Source organism: Cebus imitator, unplaced genomic scaffold (genome assembly GCF_001604975.1).
Source record: "Cebus imitator isolate Cc_AM_T3 unplaced genomic scaffold, Cebus_imitator-1.0 Scaffold315, whole genome shotgun sequence".
Classification (NCBI taxonomy): domain Eukaryota; kingdom Metazoa; phylum Chordata; class Mammalia; order Primates; family Cebidae; genus Cebus; species Cebus imitator.
The window spans coordinates 1,739,309-1,745,755 of record NW_016107630.1 but is presented as its reverse complement, the minus strand read 5'-3'; positions in this window follow the sequence as shown (position 1 = coordinate 1,745,755).

The window sequence follows — 6,447 nt, the reverse complement described above, 5'->3', positions numbered from 1 at the left end:
AAAAAAAAAAAAAAAAAAAACAACAACAAAACAACAACAAAATAAGACTATTAGTCATAGTCTTATCATCCTGCAGCTTGCTAAATAATTTCTCTTATGCTTTGGTGTTTATACTATCAGATGTCAGTGGACAGATATCTTGTCCTTCCATAGTCTTTGCCTCACCAATCCATACATGTTTAATTCTCTTAATACTGCCTCATGAATCAGCCACATAAGATCTTCATCATGCTTGTTGGGGTGCCTGTTAGTACTTTCCAATGTGTCTAGATCACTCTGATAATAGGGCTCCTAGAATGAAACTACTTCACTGTGTCTTAGAGAGGATCATTTATTTCTTGGCTATATATGATATATATATATATATCATAGATAGAGAGAGAGATTGAGACAAGATCTTGCCCTGTTGTTCAGGCTGGAATGCAGTGGCATGATCACAGCTCACTACAGCCTGGACCTAGCAGGCTCAGGTAATCCTCCTGCCTCAGCCTCCAGAGTAGTTGGGGCTACAGGTGCACACCACCTTGCCCAGCTAATTTTTGTATTTTTTTGTAGAGACAGAGTTTTGTCATGTAGCCCAGACTGGTCTTGAACTCCTGGGCTCAAGTGATCCATTCACCTTGGCCTCCCAAAGTGCTGAGGTTATATGCGTGAGCCATCGAGCCTGGAAGATGTATTTTCACTTCATAGTAAATTAGTTCCTGGCAAACTGTATACAAATCCCATGATTGCACACTAAAAGGTATATTAAATGTACCTGTTCTAAATAGAACTTTTTTCGGTAAGGTAAAATATCCAAATTTCCTTTTTGTGTGTGTATGTATAGAGGGAAGAGGATTGGAAACCCTCTTTATTTGAGTGTTTTGGAAACCAGATATGGACAAGATTCATGATCCGTTGCAAGATCCAACATGTGTAGAGTTTTCACAGTATTTTTACATATTTTATCTGATTTTTCCTTCTGAACCATATATGAGGTATGTAATGCTATTTCTATTTTATGAACAAGGAAACCTGATCTCAGAGTTTCATGGACCTGCTCCAAATGATAAAGTGGAAAATGGAAGAACCATATCTTACCATATCTTACCAAGGCCTGTTGCTTCCAAATTTAGCAGTTTTAAAAATAAGGAGCCCGGTGAAGGAGGACAGAATTTGGTATCATGCAATGTGTTTGAAATCTTGGTTCTTCCATTGACTTTAGGCTACTATCAGCAAATGAGACCACCTTCATAAACCTGAGTTTTCTCATTTAGAAATGGAAAGAATGTTCTACATTTTCAATGGATGTTGTGAGGGGTTAGATAAGATAACCATGAAATACTTAACTGTGTGGAAGCGCACATCACTGACCTTCTTCCTCCTGTTCGCACTGCCCGCTACAATGAAAGTATACATTTCTAACACTCAATCATAGCTGTCTTCCAAAGCCTTGATATGGTCTAGCAGAGAGGTTTTCATAAGATAATATACATCTTCAATGTCCTATGAGTTGGTTTTGTGTGTTCCTTAAAAGAAAGAAAGACAAAATGAACATATTTATTATTGCCCATTGCACCACTTGATGCTTTTGAAATTTAAAGAATAATAACAAAAATCTTTGCTAAATTTTCTCAGCAAAAAGCACTGGTAGTCTAAAGCAGTATTTTTTACACCAAGACCATAGTTGTTATACAAAGACTTCCCAGTATAATGAAGGCATGAATACTTAAGTAGTTCTCCTACTTTACAGAAGAAAGGCAGAGCCTATTTCCATTGCAGATCATACTGTGGTGCTTTGCCATCGGATATGAAACCTCCCAGAGGCCCTAACAATATGGAAATACTGGAAGGAGCAGCCCCTTCAACACAAACCCAGGGACCTTGCTCACATATCACTTCCTGTCTTTTCCTCAGAATACATTGGCCTATACTGAGACATTCTGAATTCAGAATACAGGAAACAGTGAAAGGGTAGAGATTAGTGACACTTGTCATATCACCATAGTAAGAATATTTTACAAAAAAAAATGTTGAACTTTGACTTCTGCAGTTCTGGAAAACATAATTAAAGAAATTTAAATGAAAGAAATCCCCCCTCCCCCTTTTTTTTTTTTGTTCTGGGAGACTGCTTGCTGCAAAGAACTACATTCTCATATGATTTAGATAAATTCTGTGGATAATCCCCTTGTTTATTTAGCACCAGAGCAGACTCCGGCTTTCCAGATTTCCATACTTTGCTTCATAAGTGAGTAGCTGAACTTTTTGTCCCCACTGCCCAATCAGAACACTGACCTGACATGACCAGTATTTTGTTAAGCTTCTCTTCTTCCCACTGGACCTTGAACATTGACCCAGCTCAGCCTGAGCCAGCTGAATGGGAAACAGCCCCTCTTTAGTGACCTTTCCTCAACATTCTGGACCACAAAAAGCCATATTTCCTGATCAGTTGCTGAATTCAGGTTCTTTCTAGCCTTGTTTACTCCTTCCCATGAAAGAAAAGCCCTTTTCTGCCTGACCTTCAAGGCACTCACTGATCTTGCCATCAGAGCATTCCCCTACTGCAATAATCTTTCAAACAGCCTTTCTTTATGCGAGTCTGGATTTGTCTTTATCTGACGACACATTGGATAAAACAGATAAAATATTATGAGATTTCTCGCAGATTTGGTGACGTTTATATAATGAGATAGTTAATATATATTTTATCAAATTAAGAAATATTTATTCTAGAGTGAATTCTCACTAGCGATGAGAAATAAACTTACTTAAAACTTACAATGAAACATTTTAGATACCAGGTTAAAATGTGCAAGAGGATACAAGTTTTGCAAAATTATTGTAGGAGATACATGAGCAAAATGATTCGAGGACCTTTGCTGTAACAAACAAAAACTACGGAAGCAAGTAATTGAAAAGACATGGTTCTATTTCAGGTTTGCTCCTGTGGATGCTTTGACTTATGACTTCTCCCTCTGAGAAAGGAGAAAGACGTTTGTATTCACATCTTTTGAAAGCATGTCTTAAAATGGGTTATTTGAATTTCCCTCCTGAGCGAGTGGGTAGTGTGTGTAGTGAGAAGTGCCATGCGTGCTGCTGAAGCTGGTGTTCTGGGAGGTAGGGCTGGGCCTGTGGAGTGGGTAGGACCGTCCCTCAGAGTGTGAGGGAAAGTAGAAGTCAAAACACAGACCTGCACAAAGGTGGCCTGGAGGAGCCTAGAGGCAGCCTCTAAGGATCGGGGTGTATAATTACACGGCCAAGACGGAAACCAGAGACGTTGACAGAGACAGAAGGAAATGTTGGGTCTATGGGGCAGGTCAGATTTTATTGGGAACCTGGGGCTCTATCCAAGGGCAGAGAGGAATTTATTAAGGGCCTTGAGCTGCTTAGGATGTGCCTGAGACCAAAGGGTAGAGTAAAATGTTTAGAAATGAATTTCTTATATCAGTTCTAACATTTTAATGATTTTTATTGCCTATTCAGGACCTACATCTTCACTTTACCAATGATATAAACACGAACTACATTATGCTACTACTTTCTAGGGTTTTTGTTTCAGTTTCATTTCCCAGTTTATCTCATTGAATAAATATATGCAGCATACAAGCTTGAACTGCATTTAGTTAATGTTGATTACCTCCTTACGTCTCTCTAAGTTTCACTATTGCTAAAATAATGGCATCCATAGGAGGTCTTCCTTGTATCACTCAGATTCAGGAGATGTTGCTGAAAGACTACCCACAAGGGTGTGGGCAAGCAGTGCTGAGGTGCCAAGAGACCAGCAGCAGCAGGAAGCTGTGAGGAGCATGGAATGGGGAGAGCTTGGCCAGTGTCCATGAGAACAGAATGCAGGAGGGTTCTGGGGCTGGACTTGAAGCTGTGCAGAGACCTGGGATCTACCAGAGATGCAGCCCCCAAGCACGTAGGGTAGTGAGGAAGCCCTCTGGTCTCTCTCAACTCATTATTTTAGTCTCTTCTGGTGCCTCCCACTGGCCTAACAAACTGAAAGCCAACAGGCAAGGGAGCCCAGGGGAGGCCTCACAGGAGGCTGACCTCCCAGGCCTTACATCAAGGCAGGTAAGAGTGGAAAGTATTCAGAGAGGAAAAATAAGGGGATCTAATTCCAATGTACTTCTCAAGGTTGGATGCCTCAAATATTTTACTAACTTATTCTTTCTTTATGTAGGTGTAATGCGAAATGAGAACAATTTTCATTTAAGAATCCCAAATCTCCTTCACTGAATGTATTCTGAATATCCTCCTCATCTTGTTTCCTTTTGATTTGACAAACTTTCGTGTATATTGATTTTTGTTAATTTGGAGTGACATGATGAATATAAATAATAATTATAATAAAATATAGTTTTTGTCAAAATCAAGAGAGAAGTTGATTCAGTAACCTACTTATTTACTAGTCTTTTAATATTATTAAACAATCAAAAATTCTGGTATTGATTTGTTCTTTAAAAATCATATTTATTACTTCTGAATGAATTAACGTATTGGTTTTTCAATTTTTGAAAAAATAATAAATTTCCAGAATAGTCTTTGTTTACTTCCATAAAATTAAGGACTGGCTTTTCCCACTATCTCCCTTGTCATATATACATTCTGTATCTTTCAAAATATGTTTCTTACTTTTAAAGATAGTAACAGATACCTTAAATTTCTTAACAGATACCTAAATACCTTAATATTTAGATTTGTAAATATGTCTTTGAATAATAGATATTTTAATAGCATTTTTATATTCAGTATATTTAAGTGATATTGGATGCACTAAAGTTACATTTGAAACATGAATTAAATCTTATTATGTGTTTATTCAACAAACATCTATCTATTGAGCACCCATGCTACACAAGATGTTAATGGCTGACATTTCCTGCCTGTTTAACATGGGCCAGATACTGTGCTAAATACCTTCAAGGGATTATTTCACACCCATACGATAACATTGTGAAGTAGATTTTATTATTATTTTCATAGTTGTTTCTTGAAGAAACTGAAGCAGAGTGCAGTTAAATGACTTGCCTAGGGTCCCAAAGCTAGTGAATAATTGTTAATTTAACCCAAAGACTCTCAGCCTTGAAACAGTTTTTTAGTTTTTGTGTACCTGATGTGGTTTACAAAGAATAATAAAGAATTGCTGTGCCTCAATTGAACTTACATCCTCTTGGCATAGATCAAGGATGAACAGCCCACAGCCCAAATCTGTTTTTTTTTTTTTTTTTTNTCTCTTGTTACCCAGGCTGGAGTGCAATGGCGTGATCTCAGCTCACCACAACCTCGGCCTCCTGGGTTCAAGCAATTCTCCTGTCTCAGCCTCCTGAGTAGCTGGGACTACAGGCATACGCCAACATGCCCAGTTAATTTTTTTGTATTTTTAGTAGAGACGAGGTTTCACCCTGTTGACCAGGATGGTCTCGATCTCTTGACCTCATGATCCACCTGCCTCGGCCTCCCAAAGTGCTGGGATTACAGGCGTGAGCCACCGTGCCCAGCCCAAATCTGGTTTTTCACTTGGTTTTATAAATAAAGTTTTATTGAAATGCAGCCTCCCGCCCCCCCGAAAAATGAAATGCAGCCCCACTCACTTGTGTATGTACTGTCTGTGATTGGCTTTGTTTTGCTATAAGGGCAGAGTTGAATAATTGTGACAAATACTATATACTTGCAAGGATGAAAATATTTACTGCCTGATCCTTTACAGAAAAAGTTTGCCAGCCCCTGACACAGAGGTCTACAGAATTAATTACAAAGTAAGGCAGTCTGTGTTCAGCATTATTAAAGGAAAAAATGTGTAGTTGAACTGCAAAGAGCAAATGATTAATTACAGTTTAAAAACATGAGGAGTGGGAAGTTTTTATTAAGATGACTGTATTAGTCAGTGTCTTCAGAGAAACAGAACGAATAGGATGTATACTGACATAGAAGAGTTGATTTATTGTGGGAATCGGCTGAGAAACCTCATGATATGCTGTCTGCAAGCTGGAGAGCCAGGAAAGTTGGTGGTGTAATTCAGTCTGAGTCTGAAGGCTAGAGAACAGGAGGGCTGTTGGTGTTAGGTCCTACAGTCTGAAGGGCCCAAAACCTGGAGTCCTGATGTCTGAAGGCAAGAGATGATGTCCTAGCTCCAAAAGAGAGAGTTAATTCATCCTTCATCCACCTTTTTGTTCTATCTAAGCCCTGAACAAACTGGATAATGCTGTTCATGTTGTTTAGGGTGGATCTTCTTTATTCAATCTGCTGACTCAAATGCTAATCTCTTCCAGAAATACCCTAGACACATCCAGAAATAATGTTTTGCCAGTTATTTGGGTATCCTTTAATCCTGTCAAGCTGACACATAAAATTAACCATCACAATAACATTATGACTTGAACCTTGAAAAGTGAGTGGGACTCTCAAGCATTTACATTTACCATAAGTCAGTGTCCTGGAATATAAATCGAGTACCTTGGCTCT